We start from the raw sequence: 23269 nt of genomic DNA, 5'->3' as shown, positions 1-23269 counted from the left end.
AAAACAAGCACCCGTGGTACCGGAACCTCTGACCACCTGCGAGCCCGAGGCCCTGAAGCTCTGACCTGCTCCTGAATACTCTACACCATCTGGTCTCCTGCCCGTAGACTGTAGGGGTGTACTCCGTGCTGACTGGGAAGGGTACCCACTATACTGCTGCTGAGGCTGGTCGCCTCGGGACTCCCCAGAATAACCAGCTGATCTGGCCCTCTTGGGTTGGCCCCGGTCGTAATCTTTATCGAGCTGACGCTCTCTGTGTCTATCCTCCATCGCTTGAGCGTACGCCTGCAGCCGTGCAATATCCATCCCGGACTGAGATGCCATCACCATACAACTATCAATCAGGTAGTCATCCAACCCTATCACATACCGGTGCATCCTGTCAGTCATATCAGCCACGATGGTGGGCGCATATCTAGCCAAAGAGTTAAACTCTAGGCTGTACTCCCGAACACTCCTGCCCGACTGTCTCAGCTGTAAGAATCTGTCAACCATCGCTCGCCGCAACTCGGGAGGCAGAAAATGGCCGAGAAAAGCGGCTGTAAACTCATCCCACACAGCCGGAGGGGCATCTTCGCCTCTGGACAGCTCCCAGGACTCATACCAATTAACCGCTACATCACGCATTCTATATGAAGCCAGCTTGACAGACTCAGTCTCAGAAGCTCTGATCAATCTCAGCGTACGCTGCATCTGCCGGATAAAGTCCTGGCGATCCTCTTCGGGCTTTGACCCATAGAACTCCGGAGTATTACAAGTCAAAACGTGGCGAACTCTTAAGCTGTCGCGTCTATCCACATAATCATCCCCTGGCCCAGGCCTGCGCTGCTACTAACCTCGTCAGTAACTGCACAGCATCTCTCATCGCCCTGTACTCTGCTCCTAGCTGAGGAGCTGGTGGCTCGGGCGCTGGAGCCTCTGGAACTACTGGTGGAGCCGCCTCCTGATCCACAGCGGCAGCGGCTGCTGCTCCAGGCTCCTCTGATGGTAAATGAGGTTGGGCATTAGAGTTATTTAAACCCTCACGAGCGGCTTCCATAGGTCTATTAGAGGAAGAAGAGGCCATGACTTAATTCCTACATAAGGGAAGATCACATTATATTAGGGACATGTACATGATGCATGTGCACAATAAACGCAACAAAACATGTTAAAAAGAAACACGTATATCAACAAGTCACAACAAAAGTCCTAGAATCACAAACCTAGGCTCTGATACCAAAACTTGTAGCATCCCCTTTGGGAGGATACCACTTATGAAACAAAAGCTAATTTCACACTTAAAATTTTGAGAAGAAATTTATGCCAAAAGATATTCCCAAAAATATTTAATACAGGAAATAGGCCCATGCGAAAAGGGGTTGAAAGTGCGACATTTTTTTCCATTGTACCCTCCGAAAAATTTCTTAGATGAAATACAATATCAGAGTATCAATTTAAAATGGTAATTCCCTTCTCAAATAGTCAACACATTTAAGAAACTTTGTTTTGAAATTATAATTTCAAATCAACACTACTGCGGGTCCATAAGATACATGAAACGCGAACTTGCGATTATCACAGAAACTAGCATCTTCCTTTGTACATAAATACAAGGTGAAATGTAAACCTAGTACATGGCATTACTTGGGTTGAAAGCACACCCTAAAATAGAAAAACAAGTCACCAAGTTCAAGCTAATAGCATATGTTCTTGTGTCCAACAAGCCTAAAACATTTCATACATAAAAGTTACATATTAATGATGTACAAGTCCCCAAACTTTTACAAGACCTAGATTCATATGCAAATGTTATCTTCACTAAGGCTCCCAAAGAGTCTACTCCAAATGGCCATCTTCAAATCTCTTCCCGTACATTACCTACAATAGAAAACAATTATCGCTAAGCATAAAGCTTAGTGGTGTATAAACTTTGGGCATGGAGCCATTGGATTCTACAATTCCCGTATCCGTCGTAGGTAGCTCAATGAGATAAAAATAAATCAAGTAACCAAGTATAATGAAAGTATGAAAAACCAAACCTTGAAGAGTTTCAAAATATCGATATCAATATTCGACGGCTCAAGTGTCAAGAAAGCTTATAATTCAATTCAAGAGAGTTTGTGAAATAACCAATTTCGCCCAATATGTATGTCATGTCATCACACCAAGCACAATCAATATCAAGATGGACTGAAGCCCCAAATCAAGAAGGTTCGTCACACAATAATCAACAGAATCAAGAGCCATGTTGAAAGTGGCTTTCCACTCGTACTCGAAAATGGACGAAAATCCATCATCAAGACGAAATGTAAATCCAAACTCAAGATGGGCAAGATCCGTATCAAGAGGAATGACAATATCGGTGACAAAGTCACCGTAACAAGAAGGACAAAGTCCCAAAAAGAATGAAAAATGATCAAGCAATTCGTACAAGTGGGTGATTTAGCGAAAGTTTTGCAATACTTGAGATAATAACTATACAATGATATAAGATGAAGAGTAAGGAAAAAACCCATCAAGATACTTGAAAACTTAAAAAAAATAAAGATATTCCAAGTTCAAGTTTATACACAAACCTTGGTGTTTTACCACACAACAAGTTCCAACACAACTCGAGGAGTTCAAATCGTCTATGCCATATACCAACAAAAGTCCACTTCGTCAAACAATTCCTCTTAGCTTGTACAAGATCACATATACGTTAAATAAACAATCAAATATCTACTTAAGTTCAATGGTTTCAGCACGTCGAAACTAAGCACCAAATAAGTGAAAATCAGTCTAAACTGTCAAAAACAGGAATTCTGGACAGTACTACTGTCTTGTATTGTGGCTCAGTTTCAAATGGGTAAATGGCAAAACTAAACTTTGTGGCCTTAATGAAAGTTGTAGATACATGTCTTGGGGTTTCAGAGAAATTGAAATCACTCCTATAGCAGTTTTATACTACAAGATATGCTAAAAATACTAACAGTATTACATGTAGGGTTTGCAAAATAGAAATCTGGGCAGCACCTGCCCTATACTTCATCACTCCTTTTCGAGTAAATACAAGCAAAACTGAGTTTTGGAGCTTGAACAAAAGTTGTAGGGATATGAAATATCTTTCTAGAACATCTTGAATCACTTAAAACTAAGCTTTATACAAGGAATTATGCTGAAAACACTAACAACAGTCCAGTTCAAAAATGGGTTTTTAACTTACCTCAATCGTGTGGAGTAGTTTGGGGCTCAACCAAAGAAAGTATTGGTGATTGATTTAGAGGATAAATATTAAGAGAGGAGAGAGGTTTCAGTGTTTTATATCGTTGGAGAAAAACGAAATTGGAGGGTGGTGGAGAGGATAAGAGCAAAAAGGGTATATATCTTACTTGGGATAAGGATGAAAAAAAAAAGGCGCTGCCCACTTTTATATATATCTAGTCCATTTAATAAATTACCAAGATAATCATAGTATGAGTAGTTTATGTAACTACACCATAACACTTCAAACAATTTTCAAATATCATCAAGTTCACATTCACGAAATGCGAAGTAAAATGTATCCTTACTATTACGATATGGTCAATCAAAAATTCAAGAGTTAGCTTAAAAATATTCGGGGTGTTACAACTCTCTCCCTCCCCCCCCCCCCCCCCCCCCCCCAAGAAATTTCGTCCTGAAATTTACCTTATACTAGCCTCAAAACAACTGTGGATATTGAATTCGCATATCCTCTTCTCGCTCCCAGGTAGCTTCTTTGCCAGAATGATTTCTCCAAAGGACTTTTACTAAAGGAATTTTCTTGTTTCTAAGCTCTTTTTTCTCATGCGCCAAGATGTAGATAAGTTCCTCTTCATATGTCAAGTCAGGGCTGACCTTAATGGATTCAACAGGAAGAACATGAGATTGATCTGAGCGATATCTTCTAAGCATAGAAACATGGAAGGCATTGTGGATCTTTTCTAACTCCGGTGGAAGAGCTAGTTTATATGCAACTGGACCAACTCTCTCAAGTACTTCATATGGTCCAATAAATCGAGGACTATGTTTTCCTCTTTGGACAAATCTCATAATCTTCTTCCATGGAGAAACCTTTAAAAATACCTTATCTCCCACTTGATGTTCAATTTCACGCCTCTTAAGATCAGCATAAGCGTTTTGTCTATCCGAGGCAATTTTGAGACGATCCTTGATGATTTTTACCTTATCTTCAGTTTGTTGCACAATCTCAGGACCAACCAATTATCTTTCACCAACTTCACTCTAACAAAGAGGAGTTCTACACTTTCTCCCATATAATTCTTCGTAGGGAGGCATGCCAATACTTGATTAGTAGCTATTATTGTAAGAGAATTCTATCAAGGCTAGGTGTCTGTCCCAACCACCCTTAAATTCCATAATGCAAGCTCGAAGCATATCTTCCAAGATTTGAATCACCCTCTCGGACTGGCCGTCTGTCTGAGGAAGGAAAGAAGTACTAAAGTTCAACCTAGTGCCCAAAGCTTCATGCAAGCTAGGCCAGATTCTGGATGTAAACCTTGGGTCTCGATCAGATACAATAGAAATAGGAACTCCATGCAGCCTCACAATCTCATTAAGTATAATTCTGCTAAATGTTCAAGTGGGTAGTCCATTCCGATGGCCATGAAATGAGCAGTTTTGGTTAGCCTATCAACTATATAACCCAAATTGCATCATGATTTCTTTGAGTGCGTGGAAGCCAAGAAAAAAAGTCCATAGTTATTCTTTCCCATTTCCACTCAGGTATCGATAAGGGTTTAAAAAACCAATTGGGACTTGATGCTCGTCCTTTATTTGTTGACAAACTAAGCATTTAGGAATAAATTCCGCAATGGTCTTCTTTATACCATTCCACTAGTTGTGTTCTTTTATGGTTTGGTACATTTTAGTACCTCCAAGATGCATTGCATATGGTGAAGTATGTGCTTCATTCAAAATTTCTTTCCTCAAGTTGTCATCTTTAGGAACACATAACCTATTTTGATAAAATAGAACACCATCCTCCCTTAACTTAAAATCAAGCTTTCCACCAGTTTGAACTTCTTTGATCAATTTCACAAGCTTCTCATCCAACTTCTGTGCTTCTTTCACATGTTCAAGTAGAATTGGATTGACTTGCAAACTAGCAACAATAGAGCCATCAGAATTAAATGCAAGACAAGCATTCATGTCTCTCAATTCAAGAAATACAGCCAAAGGACTTAGAGACAAACTAGCAAAGGCTTTGCGACTTAGAGCGTCTGCAACCACATTGGCTTTACCCGAATGATAGTGAATGATACGGTCATAATCTTTAATGAGTTCAAGCTATCTATGTTGTCTCAAATTCAACTCTTTCTGTGCACCCAAGTGCTTCAAACTCTTATGATCAGTAAGTATGTGACACTTTTCGCCATATAAGTAATGCCTCCAAATTTTCAAAGCAAACACTATGGCAGCGAGCTCAAGGTCATGAGCAGGATAGTTCAATTCAAGTGGTTTCAATTTTTGAGAGGCATGCGCAACCACTTTTCCTTCCTGCATCAGGACACAACCTAAACCATGATGAGAAGCATCACTATATATCACATACTCTTTCCCTTCAGTTGTTAGAGTAAGTATAGGAGCTTGTGTCAATAAGGATTTGAGCTTTTCAAATATCTCTTGGCATTTGTCATCCCATGCGAACTTGACATCCTTCCTTAAGAGTTTAGTCAAAGAAAAGGCTGTAATGGAGAAGCCTTTGACAAACCTTCTATAGTATCCCGGTAAGCCCAACTAACTTCTTACTTCAGTTGGACTTTTGGGCGGTTTCCATTCAACAGTAGCTTGAATCTTACGAGGATCCACCTTCACACCTTCAGCTGACACAATATTTCCCAGAAAAGCCACTTCACCAAGCCAAGATTCACATTTGGAAAGCTTAGCATAAAGCCTTTTCTCTTCCAAAATTGGCAAAACAATCCGGAGATGCTTTTCATGATCTTCACTATTCTTGGAATATATTAAAATATCATCTATAAAGACCACCACAAATTGATCAAGATAAGGCTTAAACACGTGATTCATCAGATCCATGAATGCTACAGGAGCATTCGTCAACTCGAATGGCATCACCAAAAATTCGTAATGACCATATCAAGTCATAAAGGCAGTTTTAGGGACATCTTGTTCACTTACCCGCAGCTGGTAATACCCAGACCTCAAGTCAATTGTTGAGAACAACCTAGCACCTTTTAGCTGGTCAAATAAATCATCAATCCTAGGCAGTGGATATCTATTCTTTATTGTTACCTTATTCAATTACCGGTAATCAATAAAAAGCCTAAGATTTCCACCTTTCTTTTTCACAAATAAAACAGGAGCTCCCCAGAGAGAGACACTTGGGCGAATAAAACCTTTCTCAAGAAGTTCTTGCAATTAAATTTTCAACTCCTTCAATTCTGCTGGAGCCATTCGATAAGGAGTTATAGAAATTAGGAGTAGTTCTCGAAAGAACCTCTATAGGAAATTCAACTTCCCTTTCCGGGGGTAATCCAGGAAGATTTTCAGGGAAAACATCAGGAAATTCACACACAACTTGTATATCCTTAAGGATTGGACTTTCTCGGTGTGTATCAAATATATGAGCAAGATAAGCTTCACAACCCTAACTAACCATCTTTCTTGCCACGACTGCGGAAATAATATTAGATGTCGTTGATCTTTCACCTTGAACAATGATGTGTGAAAATGAAGGAGCTCTAAAGGTCACATGCTTCGATCTACAATCAACTACCCCATGGTATCTGTGAAGCCAATCTATACTGATGATGACATCATAGTCTTGGAAAGGAATTTCAATCAAATCAGCAAGGAAGACTAGATTTTGAATCACCAAAGGACAACCTCAATAGATTTGATTACAAACAACCTGTTGACCCGAAGAACTTTGGACAAGCACACCACAATCAAGTCTCACAGATTTCATATTTTTAGGAAAAACCAATGATGAGCAAACATAGGAATGTGTAGAACCAAGATCAAATAATCTAACAACACATAAGCCAAATAAGTGAAATTTACCAACAACCACGTCTGCTCTATCTTTGTCATCTCTCTATCTCATAGCATAAGCTCGTGCTGTAGCGCTTGACCCACTAGCTTGATTGGATCTACTTGCACCTGTTGCTTATGTGTTTCTATATCTTGCACCTCTATTCCCTTGAGAAGGAATGGTAATAGGTTTTCGAACTGAGCCTTCTATACGCGGAGAGGACATAGGGTTAGGATTAGGACAATCCATCACTTTATGATCGAAGCTCCCACACTTAAAACAAGCTCCAGAAGCTCTCCTTCAAGTACCAGAGTGATTCTTTCCACATTGTGCACAAGTGGATATACGAGTATTGCCTTGGCCATAATTTGGAGTGCTAGCAGTAGAGAAATTTGATCTATTTTGCTTATGCCGGGCTGACTTGTTAACACTACCAGCTTTGGAATTGTCAAACCTTCCCCTGTTAGATGGACCTCCTAAATCTGCATCAGCTTTTCTGAACTTATTTTCATTTCTACTAGCGTGTTCCTTGTCGATCTTTTCCCAAGTTAGAGCAACTGAAACTAATTTAAAAAAGTTTTCATGTTGTAGGACCACCAGAGATGTTTTGATGGAAATATTCAAACGTCTTCGAATCGCCTGCACTAATATTTTTCTTCATTAATAATACCACCAGCATAACGAGAAAGCCTAAGAAACTTCTGTTGATATTCAGCAATAGACATACTCCCTTGCTCTAGATTCAAGAACTCCCTTTTCTTTGCATCATGATAAGCAGGTGGGCCGTACTTCATATGAAATTCTTTCACAAAATCATTCCAAGTAAGAACAACAGGTTTTGCCTTGTTATTCGATACACTTACCCACCGTCATAAGCATCTTTTTGTAACAGTGAGACAACATACATAAATTTGGCAGCGTCTGAATACTCTAATTGCTAAAATACTCTTTCCACACGCTCCAACCACTGCTCGGCATCCGTAGAATCAACAGTGCCTTTAAACTCAACTCCACCCATTTTTTTCATATTCTCAAAGTTCATTTCATTACGGTAGGGCATTCTTCTAGCCATGTGACGAAATAAATCAGCCATTTGTTGAAAAGGAGGATCACTAGCAGGAGTACTATGACTCATTTGAGGATGTGGCCCAACTCTTGCACCCTGATTATTTCCCACTTCAGATCCACTAGTACGAGGAAGATTAGAATAAAAAAAATGTTCTCCAATCCCTTCTTATAAGTGAGGTTGGACAATAGAGTTATTTAAACCCTCACGAGCGGCTTCCATAGGTCTATTAGAGGAAGAAGAGGTCATGACATAATTCCTACATAACGGACATGTACATGATGCATATGCACAATACACACAACAAAACATGTTGAAAAGAAATAAGTATACCAACAAGTCACAATAAAATTCCTAGAATCACAAACCTAGGCTCTGATACCAAAACTTGTAGCATCCCCTTTGGGAGGATACCACTTACGAAAATAAAAGCTAATTTCACACTTACAAAGTTGAGAATAAATTTATGCCAAAAGATATTCACAAAAATAATTAATAGAGGAAATAGGCCTATGTGAAAAGGGTTGAAAGTGGGATATTTTTTTTCCATTGTACCCTCCGAAAAATTTCTTACATGAAATACAATATCAAAGTATCAATTTAAAATGATAATGCCCTTCTCAAATAGTCAACACATTTAAGAAACTTCATTTTGAAATTATATTTGAAAATCAACACCACTGCGGGTCCATAAGATACACGAAACTCAAACATGCGATTATCCCAGAAACTAGTATCTTCCTTTGTACATAATTACAAGGCAAAATGTAAACCCAATACATGGCATGACTTGGGCTGAGAGCACACCCTAAAATAGCAAAACAAGTCACCAAGTTCAAGCTACAAGCATATGGGCTCGTGTCCAACAGGCCTCTAAAATTTCAAACATAAGTGTTACATATGGATCATATACAAGTCCCCAAAATTTTACAAGACCTAGATGCATATGCAAATGTGATCTGCACTACGGCTCCCAAAAAGTCTACTCTAAATGGCCATCTTAAAATCTCTTCCCGCACATTACCTACAATAGAAAACAACTATCGCTAAGCATAAAGCTTAGTGGTGTATAAACATTGGGCTTGGAGCCATTAGATTCTCCAATTCCCTTATCCGTCGTAGGTAGCTCAATGAGATAAAAATAAATCAAGTAACCAAGTATATCGAAAGTATCAAATACCAAACCTTGAAGAGTTTCAAAATATCGATATCAATATTAGAAGGCTCAAGTGTCAAGAAAGCTTATAATTCAATTCAAGAGAGTTTGTCAAATAACCAATTTCGCCCAATATGTACGTCATGCCATCACACCAAGCACAATCAATATCAAGATGGACTGAAGCCCCAAATAAAGAAGGGTCGTCACCTAATAATCAAGAGAATCAAGAGCCATGTTGAAAGTGGCTTTCCACTCGTACTCGAAAATGGATGAAAATCCATCATCAAGATGAAATGTAAATCCAAAGTCAAGATGGGCAAGATCCGAATCAAGAGGCATGCCGATATCGGTGACAAAGTCACCGTAACAAGAAGGCCAAAGTCCCAACAAGAATGCAAAATGATCAAGCAATTCGTACAAGTGGGCGATTTAGCGAAATTTTTTCAATACTTGAGATAATAACCATACAATGATATAAGACTTCAAAACTTCCAGAAAATAAAGATATTCCAAGTTCAAGTTTTACACAAACCGTGGTGTTTTACCACACAACAAGTTCCAACACAACTCGAGGAGTTCAAATCGTCTACGCGACATACCAACCAAAGTCCACTTCGTCAAACAATTCCTCTTAGCCTGTACAAGAGAATATATACCTTAAATACAAAATCAAATATCTACTTAAGTTCATGGGTTTCATCATGTCGAAACTAAACATGAAATCAGTTAAAATCACCATAAACTATCAAAACTGCAATTTTGGACAGTACTACTGTCTTGTATTGTGGCTCGATTTCAAAGGGGTAAACGGCAAAAATAGACTTTGTGGCGTTAATGAAAATTGTAGATACATGTCTTGGGGTTTCAGAGAAATTTAAATCACCCCTACAACAATTTTTTACTGCAAGATACGCACAAAATACTAACAGTAGTACATGTAGGGTTTGCAAAACAAAAATCTGGGCAGCACCTGCCCTGTACTTCATCACTCCTTTTCGAGTAAATACAAGCAAAATTGGGTTTTGGAGCCTGAAAAAAAGTTGTAGGGCTATGAAATAGATTTCTAGAACATCTTGAATCACTTAAAACTAAGCTTTATACAAGGAATTATGCGGAAACACTAATAGCAGTCCAGTTCAAAAACGGGTTTTTAACTTACCTCAATCGTGTGGAGTTGTTTGTGGCTCAACCAAAGCAAGTCTTAATGATTTATTTAGAGGATGAATATTATGAGAGGAGAGAGGTTTTGGTGTTTTATTTACTTGGAGAAAAACGAAATTGGAGGGTGGTGGAGAGGATAAGAGCCAAAAGGGTATATATCTTACTTGGGATAAGGATGAAAAAAAAATGGGTTGCACACTTATATATATCTAATCCATTTAATAAATTACCAAGGTAATCTTAGTAGGAGTAGTTTATATAAGTACACCATAACACTTCAAACAATTTTCAAATATCGTCAAGTTCACGTTCAGGAAGTGCGAAATAAAATATACCCTTACTATCAAGATATGGTCAATCAAAAATTCAAGAGTTAGCTTAAAAAAAATTCAGGGTGTTACACGCGGTCCCATCAACTCTGCATCAGGTCATAAAATTTGAATGGCAGGGACAGAATATTGTAGTTGCAGCTGAGAAGGATATTCAAAAGTATCCTTACAACATCATACCTGTGATCGAGAGGTCTCGCCCCATGTCAAACTTTCATGTGGTGGAATACGTTGGGGCTACCCATGCGGAAGGAGAGGTCGATAAACTTATGCCAGCAGTTTACCAAATGATTGCTTCCACCATGCTGAGAAGTGGTTTTGAAACAGGAAAGGGCCTAGGAAGGGACCTCGAAGGGATAACAGAGCCTGTGCCAATCCCAAAAGAAAATTACCACTTCGGTCTAGGGTATACTACTAGCGAAGACGATCTCACAAAGGCTATTAAGAGAGAACCCAGAACAAGGAATCTACCTCATCCGTTTCTGGTTCAATACCAGTCATTTCCCAGGAAGATGCTGATGCTGGAAGAAGAAGAAACTGATGGGGGTCTTGAGTCGTTGTTTCAAGAAGAGGGATGCTACGCAATCATTGAAGAGAGCCAGGAGAATCTCACCATATGCAGTCTGAGGCCAGGAAGGCGCTTGAACAATTGGACATCAACTCCCCTCTTGGCTCCTCGGTAGAGTGATGGATTTTTCTTAAAATCTTTTGCCAAAAGCGGCGACATCGGCTGAGGCCCGAATGATCGCCTTTTCTAAATTACTTCGTGATGTTTAAAAATGGAAATGGTTTGATGTTGTTCCAAACCAGGACCACCGTTTATAATCAATTACTCTTCAATTAATGAAAAGCCTCAAGCAACAAAACTACTACCTTTATCAGATAATAATAATAATGAAAATTTTCTAACTAACCACGCGTAATGAATAGTAATAAACCTAACCTTACTTTGCCTCGCTTTTCAGTAGTAACCATAATAAAAAAAATTAACATGTCATGACATGGCATGGAACGAACGAGGAAAATAGTCAACAGGAGTATGACAAATTGACAATGATACTAGAGGAATTGGTAGAAGTGTTGGAAGAATTAGAAGATAAGAAGAAGCTGAATATGGATGAAACTAAGGTGATCAACCTCGGTGACGAAGAGGATGTCAATGAGACACGAATCAGTGCTCATTTGGGAGCTCTACAGAAAGAAAAGCTCATAGCTCTGTTGAATGAATATGTGGACGTCTTCGCCTGGTCATACGCAGATATGCTAGAATTGAGCACTGAAATAGTGGCCCACATATTACCCATCAAGGAGGGTTTTCCACCAGTCAAGCAAAAGATACGAACATATAAGCTAGACATGAGTATCAGGATAAAGGACGAAGTAGAGAAACAGATCAAGTATGGGATAGTGGAGGTAGAATCCTACCCCACTTGGGTGGCCAACAAAGTGCTAGTACCCAAAAAGGACGGAAAGATTCGAATTTGTGCGGACTACCGAGATCTCAACCGAGCTACTCTGAAAGACAACTTTCCTCTCCCAAACATCCACATTCTAATAGACAACTGCCCCAAGCACGAGCTGTAGTCATTTGTGGACTATTTTTTCGGGTACCATCAAATACTCATGAGTGAAGAAGATGTAAAAAAAAAAAAACCTTCATCACCCCTTGGGGGTCTACCATTACAAGGTGATGCCGTTCGGCCTCAAAAATGTCGGCGCTACATACATTAGAGCTATGACTACCCTGTCCCACGATATGATGCATCGAGAAATTGAAGTCTTTGTGGACGATGTCATCATAAAATCAAGGGAAAGATCAGAGCACACTGCGCACTTGCGCAAGTTTTTTGACGGACTTCGCAAATTCAAGCTAAAGTTGAACCCTGCAAAGTGTGCATTTGGAGTGCCTGTAGGTAAATTGTTAGGATTCATAGTCAACTGCAGGGGTATTGAACTAGATCCTACCAAAATTAAAGCAATTTAGGAGTTGCTGCCTCCCAAGACCAAGAAAGAGATTATGAGTTCTTGGGAAGGTTAAACTACATTGGGAAGTTCATAGCCCAGTCAGCTGTGATTATGGAGTCAATCCTTAAATTGCTAAAAAAACGCTCCCATAAATTGGCCAAAAGAATGCCAAGAGGCGTTTGAAAAAATTAAGAGTATCTTTCCAATCCAACCATTTTGGTTCCGACCAGGCAAGAGAGTCCTCTGTTACTGTACCTGTCGGTATCAGATAATGTTTTCGGGTCCATGCTCCCCCAGCATGATGAAGAGGGCAAAAAGGAACTGTCACGACCTAACTAGAGGGCCATGACGGGCACCTCGAGCTAACACACCGAGCACCTCTAAACATACATCTCATAATCATTTTTGGGTGGACCATAAAGATAGCTCATGTATATCATAATCTATAAGGACATATATGACAACATAAAGACACATCTCTATATAATCTTTAACAATTATGTCCATCATCACCAGCCGACAAGGCTACTAAAGTATTATACAACACTATGAACCGGTAGGGTTATGAAACGTCTAAATGTACACATATGTGTACGAGCCTCTACATAGAATACAAGTGACCATGAAGACCAATACCAATAGACTGCAGCTCCGAAGTAAGTGGAGTGCTCCTGGGAATCCGCTAATAAAGCACCTACGGATCTGATCCATCTCCCTGCCTACCTGTGGGCATGATCGCAGAGTCCACAAGAAAGGACGTCAGTACGAACAGTGTACTGAGTATGTAAGGCATGAATAATATCATAATAGGAAATATAGAACATAACTGGAGATAAAGATAACATGTACACCTGATTGCCTCATAAGGCGAGAACCATGCATTCTTAGCTTTCAAAAGAAAACATTTCTCATATACATATATAACATAATCATTAGCCCGCATCCGGGCCTCCTGCGTTCGGGGTAACCATCTCACGCCGCCCACTACTGGTGCTGGCCGGCCGCATAGACACGGTGTTACTATCATTATCCATAGCTGCCAACCGTAGTGGTGCTGCCCGACCATATAGGCATGGTGTTAATATCTTACATCAAGCATGTATGAGATCCCAACTAAAAGCTACGACTCTATCGGAGTGACGTAAGGTCAGTGACCTTCGATTTATAGTATGGAACAACCATCATCGCTATATCTCACCTTGAAGGCACAATTATTCTATGGTGAGATCAACAACAATGAATAAAATCGAGAAAATCCTGAAATAAGTTCAATAATCTCATAATAGCATTAAAATCATAAGCTTTGAAATTTTTAGAATTAAAATGATCATCGTCATGTTCATCACAGAAAACATCTCATCTTTAGTATCATAAGAAGCTTTTAAGAATCATGAACTTCTAACTTTTGGAAGTAAGAAGGTTATGGAAACATATATGGAATCATAACATATGAATCATGCCTTTTGAAAGAAAGGGACTAGACTTAACATAACTTTCAGTCTCCTTAGCCACTCAACATTTATCCTTCCAAGCTCGTAAATCTACATATAAACCATTCATACTATTGTTAGGCTCAATGTCATATGCTCATCTTAAGCCTTCAATTTAATTCCATTTAGAATCTGCCGAAATTCGGGCAGCATCTCCCATGTTTATATGCCTAGCCCGAAATCACAATCCAACAACCAACAACAACAACAACAATACCAACATCAATATTATCAACACCAATAGGATCCATAAAACATCCCACACGATGCTTTCCAAATTTCTCAACTAACCATAACAATATCCACAATACCATAATCAATGAATTATATTCAATTTAATCTCAAATTAATCCAAAATCTCCTTTCAAATTCATTCCATAGTCATCATCTCCACTTTAATAATTTGCAACTTCTCTACTATGATTCTCTTCTTTTATCGGACTTGCTAAACCTTAAAATCAACTTAATCATGAGAAATAGGATAGAAACCATACCTTACACTAGAAGAACTTCACCCCAATCAACTTCTTCCATGACCAAATTCATCACAATATTAAGTAGAGACAAGAAAAATCCCTCTCCATTACTTAGCATGTGGAGAACCTTCAAGAACACTCTTATAATGGAGAGAGAAGTGTGGGAATTCTAGAGAGGTGTGGAGATGTTAGGAGAGTTCTAGAGGGTTGTGAAGTTGAAGAAAACGACTAAAATGAAGTATAAAGGCCCTTTTATAGGTGCCAAACTCGGATTGAGCCGGGTCAAAACATAAGTGGGCTTTTAAGTGAACTTTCCGGATTTTCCGCAGAGGTTCGGGTTCCACTGACTGTCCATTTTAAAACGCCCATAACTCCTTGACCCGATGTCATATTGACGAACGGTTTGTTGAGTTGGAAACTAGACTCGACGAAATTAATTTTAGGCTTTTGAAACACCTTAAAACTCCTAATATACCTGGAGATATACCCCTCCAAATTTGACCCAAAATTCAGCCCAAAATTCTGCCAACATTTTTTCCAAATTTTCGACAAACTTATTTTCTTCGATTTGCTTGGTCCCCGAATCTTCCAAACCTCTCCATACATGATATTTATCATTAATAATACTTGATAATAGTCATGTCCTTTGGTTCCAAGGTTGTCCTTCCCGGTTACGACTTACGAGATCGTAATTCATCCTTTACTTCATTGTTACGTACTTCCCAAGGCTTGTTCATTACAAAACTTCATGGGACGTCTCTGATACTACATTAATATGGTGAAGTATGTGGCATGCTAATGCTCTGAAAGTACGAGGTGTAACAGGAATATGCCATCTACTATTTGAGCAAGAAGTTCACTTCCTGCGAGGCGAGGTATACACTCGTAGAGAAAACCTGTTGTGCTTTTACCTGGATTGCTAAAAGGATAAGGTCACTACCTATCGGTGTTCATCACTTACCTCATATCAATAATTGATCCATTGAGATACATTTTTCGAAAATCGATGCCCGTAGGGAAATTGGCTAAATGGTAGATGCTACTGAGCGAATTTGACATTGTATACACAACACAAAAGTAATCAAAGGACAAGCCCTAACTGGCCTGCTGGCAGAAAGTTCCATCGATGACGAACTTGAACCATTAAGGACTTTCTTCCCAGATGAGACAGTGATGGTGATGGAAGAAGAGGTGGCAGAACCATACTCGGGTTGGAGACTATTCTTCGATGGAGCAGTCAATTATGAAGGATCAGGCATCAGGTGTCACGACCCAAGCCGATGAGTCGTTACGAGTGCCCGACCTCTACTGACCAAGCACCCCTAAACTCGTACTTAAATCTCACTGAGCGACAGTGTGGCCCATATATAGTTTCTAATAGAGCTAGACTAACTCCTGTAAGATTAACATAATAGACTCTGCATCAAGAACTCGTAACCAACATATATATATATATATACATATGTGCTGAGGATAACAGTGCAAGCTGACTAGGCCGCTACAGATGTTGTACAACAAAAATAAGAGCCGACAAGGCTACACAACATCCCAACTATATACAACTGTCTACAGAACTCTATGGAACACGAACTGTAGAAAAGATAGGACAAGGCCCTGTCATACCCATATGTCTACTTATCAAAATAGCATACCAAAAAGAACTGCAGCTTCGAGCCAAGTGGAGGGCACTGTCTGCAGCTGAGTGGAAGACCTACTAAGCTAGATTGCCTGTCTGGCTACCAGAACCTGCAAGCATGAATGTAGCACCCCCCCCCCCCCCCCTCGCGAAAAAAGGGACGTCAATACAAAACAATGTACAGAGTATGTAAGGTAAACAATAACTGAAACTGAACAGAAAAAAATACAATCTGGAGGCCAAAGAATGCCGTAAATGTCTAACCTGACCTGTCTCATATGAAATACAATATAATACTATTATATATCTCACTGACCAAGTGGCCAGGAAACCATAAAATCTCACTGACCCGTCGGCCAGGCAATCTGTCTCACTAACCCGTAGGCCAGGCATGTCTATCTTACTGACCTGTAGGTCAGGCATGTTTATCTCACTGACCCGTAGGCCAGGTATGTCTGTCTCACTGACTAAGTGGCCAGGCTAAAGAAAATGTCTCACAGACCAAGTGGCCAGCCAAAAGAAAATATATATGTATATCATGTAGTATCTCATGCATATGCTGAAAAATACTGATACTGTAACATGTCTCTCCTATTTTTCTATAAACTCAAATACGTAGGGAGGGGATATGGCCCCTCAGAAAGAATAACACATAACGCTCGGAAACTGTGCAACAATATGACAAGCTCTACTTTGACAAATCTCTAGTCATAAGATTCTTTACGCTCCTACCATATATGGAATCATGCCAAGAAAAGAACGAACAACCTTAACATACCTTGACACTTACTTCTCGACTTTCCAACCTATCTCCTGTTTTGCGATCTACTTAAGATCATTCGTAGTCTCATAATCTACATATAAAACCATTCATACTATTATTAGGCTCATCGTCATATGCTAGTCTTAAGCCTTCAAATTATATTCTCTTAGAATCAGCCGAAATTCGGGCAGCATCTCCTCAGTTTATATCCCTAGCCCGAAATCACAATACCAACAATAGCAACACCAATATCAACAACATCATCATCAACATCAATATGCTCAAAAAAACATCCCCCACAAAGTTTTCCCAATGTCTTAACCAATCACTAGACTTTAAGAAGCTTGAACAACTAAATTTCCATGGTACAATTCATAATACCCATAGTAAAGAATATCCTTACATCAATCCAGGGTTTTAGGGCTTGAAATCTTATTTATCTTTGGCGGCCTCCTTTGCTTCGTCAAGATTCATTGTTTAGAACAAGAACTACAAGACCTTATATGCTTCCCGAGCCTAAATCCCGAGGTTTCACTTGATTTGGGCTAAAATTGTATGGAGGAAGTTGGGAGAATGTTATAGGGGGTTATGGAAGGTTTTGGGGGTGTTTGGATGAAAACATCAGGGGTAAAACCCCTTTTATGATGTTCTAGGGTCAGTTGGCACCGACCTAGAATTTTCAAGTACTGTAGCGCGCGTGTCATGCACTGTAGCTGCGAGTTTCTGCTCTGCCAGCCTGACTTGTAACATACATAATTTTCTACTCTGACGTTTTATTGACGATCGGTTTGTTGTGTTGGAAACTAGACTTCACGAACTTCAATTTAGGCTTTTGCTTTACCTCAAAACTCCTCATATACTAAAATATATTCTTTCCCCAAGTTGGCTCATTCTTGTTGTTCAAAATAGCGCTCATCTTCTTCCAAAGTCATACTGACTCAATGCTTTGTGCCTTATACTCAAAAGTTGTTTTACTTAGCCACAGTTCAACATACTTACACTCAAATTTGATAAGTGCTTCTCCGCAACTACGGGGTGTAACATCCTTCCCCCCTTAGAAACATTCATCCTCAAATGTTGTAGCTTGCGAGCTTATGATGTTGTCATTGATTTCTCAAAATGGTTGTCCTTCTTTAGGCCCTGATCTTCATACTCTTATAATATGAGTTCATCAGTCTTCTTTCATGTTCCCTTAACTCTCTGTCGAACTCATCCATTAGTTTCAGGTCCTCATATATGTAACCGGTGGTCAACTGATACCAGCTAGCATCCTGTTCTCGTTAAAGTGGTCTTGGCTCATGATCTCTACGGCTCTCCACCGACCTTGCGAGTATTCTTAATTGTTGTATCATTTTTAATTACTCTTTGTTTATCTACTATTAGACAAACTCTCTTGTTCAGTTATGACACCTTTCCTTGCTTGCTTCTCTGGTGCTATTTTAGATTATCCCTTTTCGTACTAGTCGACCATATATACATACCATATCATCTCCTTTTAATTCCTTGGTGGGACCCCATAATTCCTTACAATATCATCATATTCATATTTGAACTTTTCCTCCAATTTCCTCTTCTCAATTCTAACATAGTTACAAAATAAACTCATGAACATAGAACTAAGATAAAATCCTACTTAATCATAATTTCCTTTCAATATGAGTATGCTTCCCTCCTTCAGTCCTGGCTATCTTATACCGGTGACTAATTGAGACTTAAACTAATCTCCATTCTTCTTCGGCTCCTTATAGTCATCCTTGCACCATTTTGTTGGTCATTTCGTCATGGCGATTGTTTATATGGTTCTTTGTCATACACTCTCACTATTGATATAACGGGCGACTTGGACTTTCATGATATTTGAGGTACTCCCTAATCTCAGGCAGTACTGCTGTCCTGCTATCCATAGGCACACTATCTTCCTTTCCTTTGAAGATTATTGAACTTCCTATAAATATTCCTCTTTTAAATATTTCATCTCTTCTAGTGCTACATGTTCTTTTTAGTAGTCCCGATTGTCCCTTATACTTGTCTCTAGTCACATGCGGCTATTCTTGCTCCTTCTATTACCCCTTGGAGTACTTTACTGCATATTTAAATGTACCTAAATTTTCTTTGGCGCAAGTGATTCGAGTCTTAGTCTGGAATACAACGTATTGCATTGGCGAAACTTATTCTTCTTTCCATATTTGTCTCATGATATACTTGCATTTAATTCATTCTCACTTTTCTTTAGCACATTCTTGACATATCGGTTGATCTCAAATTTTGGCTCCTTCAATCCAGTATATTTCCCTCTTTTGAGCTTGGGAATATTGTAGTTCATCTTAGAATTGAAATTGTTCTTCCCCCCTTTTAAAGGATGTTCTCATATACCAGTAACCTTCGAGTATTAACTGTCTTTGATAGTCATCTGGCCGAACTTAGCAATCCTTCAACTCCTCTATTCCATATAATGTTGGAGTTCTTTTCATCGCATGGTTTAACTTATTTCCTTTTTGCTAGCTGAGTTCTTATATCAAGTTAGATCTCTACACATACCAAACACACTTCAGATGCTTATTAATCACTTCTTCCTTTCAAAACTAATACTCCCCTAGGCTAATGAATTAATGGTGACATCAAAGTTCGTTAGACTCCTAATGGAGTGTCCGTCCTCAAGCCCTAATCTTCCTTCATAACTATCTTCTAAATATCCATGAAATTCCGCTTGCTCTAGGTTCCCAATTCCTATTTATGTCTATACTATACCATTAAAAGTTGATACTCCACACCATTCATTCCCACGACTCGTCCTCTCATTATCTTAGCTTATTTTGTCCCGTAATTCTTCTTAACTACTTGTTTGCATCACAGCCATGCATCATGGTCCTTCTAGTGTTCTGTCGGTTCTAGTTCTTATCATGAAATCCTCACAAGTACACCTTTTCCTTTCTTTTTTCATCGAGTCTTCAGCTTCCTTTATGATACTACAACTTGTACACACACACACACATATATATATATATATATATATATATATCTTGAATTTTCTCGGTTTTCTTCATGATCGCATCTTTGCATCTTTCATAACTATTATCTTTTAATTTCAATTTGTTTTTCTTTGGGGAATCCTACTACCGCATTAACCTTCTCCTTGTTGCCGGCGGCCACATAATTCCCTTTAACCATTTCGTTGACACCTCCTCCTTCCTTTAGTCCTCATAGTTTCTTTTGTTTTCTTTTACTTGTAAAACGTCTGTTTCCATTAGTCATTCTTTACTCTTAGCTTAGGAGACTTTGGAGTGTTTCATTACGAATGCGAATCCCTTTTGACGATGAAAATCTCTTCTTAGGGTATTTTCTTCCCTTAAATAGGCGTACCAATCATCGGTGTGAGATTGTCCTGGTTAAATCTCAGGAGTTTAAAATTTCGTCGTCTCTCTCATAAGACAAATTTATTTCTTCTCAAGGATGCACCTTTGTCCATTATTTACAACCTTCTTGGTTCTGGTTATGAAGACGTATATGTTGGTTCCGGGGTCCTCACGTTCATCCTTTATCACGGACAACATTACTCTATCTCCCGTTGATTTATTTAAATTTGATCCCATTGTCTGCTTTCCTGCTTTCATCCTAACCTTTTCCTCAAATATATTACCTGATCCTAAATGGGTATATGTTTTCCTTGTCTAAGTTTCTCTCCCCTTCATGATATCATAACCTTCTTTTTCCTAATGATTGTGCTTACATATTTGGTCGCGTTACCGCTATCTGACTTTAATACCCGAGAAAACCCAATCCTAACTCTCTCTGTAGTGCTTGCTACCTCAATTTTGACATACAGCACAATCAATACTTTTAACATGTCGTAAAATCAATCATAAGGGTATACATAATACTCGATGTAGCCACTCGTGACTTATTTTTTTATCGCTTTTCAACACCTTGTCTTGTGAGATATCTCGTTGCCATTTGATTTTTATCCTGAATCTGTGGCTTTAATACATCTCCCCTCTCTTTTGCCCAGCTAGCCAGACTCATACCTCGCGATCATTTTGAAATTCTAATTGTAAAGCTCATATGCTCTTAATTTCCCTCGGGCTAATCTGGTTTCTCACATTCTTTTTTTTTCGTATGTCTAAATCTGTAGGTCTTCGTAGCATATCCTTCTACGTCCTAACTATAGAGCCCTCCCCTTATTCCTCGGAATCGAGCGGGCAGCAAGAATTAGAATCAACCTATATAACATCTCTTCCCATGTAGTCGGCATTCTAGAAGCAAAGCTTCCCGGTATCCTAGCGATATAACTTTACTTAAAAATCTTTACTTGTACTTGTACCCTGTCTCTTTGTCTAAGATGATCAACCTCGCATCCTTTACTTTCCTGTAGCAACTGAATCGATCCTTGAGATATTTTATCTTCACTTTTACACCTACTATCTTCTCTCCTTACACATAAACCGACATCACACCTAATTTCTCTATCGTCAAATAACCTTCACAACACCCATCTGAAAAGATTGAGGTGAATCCTTCTTATAAGGGTTAGCTAGAAATACACCACATATTCCTAAGGTTGATACAATCTCTACTTCCTTCATCGGCCAAGCAACATAATATTTAGAAATTATATAAACAATCCAGAAGACAATCATAATTGCAATCCAACTTACCTAACCATTTTTCATTCTTGAGTTCAAGGTCATCATTAATACCCGAAGTAACTCGGCCATAATGATTCTTATAATAGTACCAACTATCAAATACTCAGATTCCCTTGAAGTCGAATGACTGGTGACTTCTGAATCCTAATGTAAACTCACATCATATAGGAAAGTTTGATAAAACGAATTTGTGTGCCTGTCAACAAGCCGTCCTGATCTTATGCATATATATAAACTTCTAGAGTAAAACTTTCCCCTACTCGTTAACTTCCTTTCACATATCAATATCTTTTCGTTATCTCTTACTCGCTAATCTATAAATCGTAATACTGCAATTAAATTCATAGTGCCAACTTTCCCTATTTCTTCAATGAGTCTCAATTCTCTAAAATCTCGAATGCAACTCATTCCAGTTCCTTTAATTACTAATCATTTTTCCCCTCCAAGGTTCTTCCCTTTAATTAAATTAAAATAATTCTAAAACTTCTCTTTAAAAGCGTCTCATAATTGTTTATTCAATCATAACTTACCAAACATCCGATTGTCACATTTTTCCTTCATTATTTCTCCATAGCATAGACATTCAAACAATTCAATTTGTAAAAAATTCCGTGGAGTTTCCTCTATACTTCTTACTGCCGCATTTCTGCACACGAACCAGAAAACACATCCAATGTCTCACAGAGCTATCACAATTACCCGTAATATCTAGCTCAACTTCTTATATCAAAGTCTATCAATATCAGTAAGGCAGGAAACATACCTTTCGGAGTATCAACTTCAATTCTCATAAATTACCTCCTAGCGGCATAATCAATTGCTTATCCACAATCAAAATATTTAGGGTTAGAATCAGGGACATCACATCCTATAATTTAGCTCTACAGCACGATCTAAGATGAGAAGGAAGGGTCAATTGTTCCTAAATGCCCTGCAGCCTCTTGTTTATAAATGTAGCGCGCTTCACACCCATAAACAAGACTCTACTGGACACGGTCTGCAGACAACCCTAGGATAGAACTGCTCTGATACCACATCTGTCACGACCCAAGCCGATGAGTCGTGACGAGTACCCGACCTCTACTAACCAAGCACTCCCAAACTCGTACCTGAATCTCACTGAGCGACAGGGTGGCCCATATATACTTTATAGCTGAGCTGTACTAACTCCTGTAAGATTAACACAATAGACTCTGCATCAAGAACTCGTAACCAGCATATATATAAACATAAGTGCTGAGGATAACAGTGCAAGCCGACTAGGTCGCTACAGATGCTGTACAACAAAAATAAGAGGCGACAAGGCTACACAACATCCCAACTATAAATAACTGTCTACAGACCTCTATGGAACACAAACTATAGATAAGACAGGACAAGGCCCTGTCATACCCATATATCTACATGTCAAAATAGTGCACTGTCTGCAGCTGAGTGGAAGACCTACTGAGATGGATTGCCTGTTTGGCTACCGGAACCTGCGGGCATGAACGCCCCCCGGCTAAAGGGACGTCTGTACGAAACAATGTACTGAGTATGTAAGGCAAACAATAACTGAAACTGAACTAAAAACAATACAAG

The sequence above is a fragment of the Lycium barbarum genome, chromosome 12 (genome assembly GCF_019175385.1).
Source record: "Lycium barbarum isolate Lr01 chromosome 12, ASM1917538v2, whole genome shotgun sequence".
Lineage (NCBI taxonomy): Eukaryota > Viridiplantae > Streptophyta > Magnoliopsida > Solanales > Solanaceae > Lycium > Lycium barbarum.
This window is presented reverse-complemented; position numbering follows the sequence as displayed.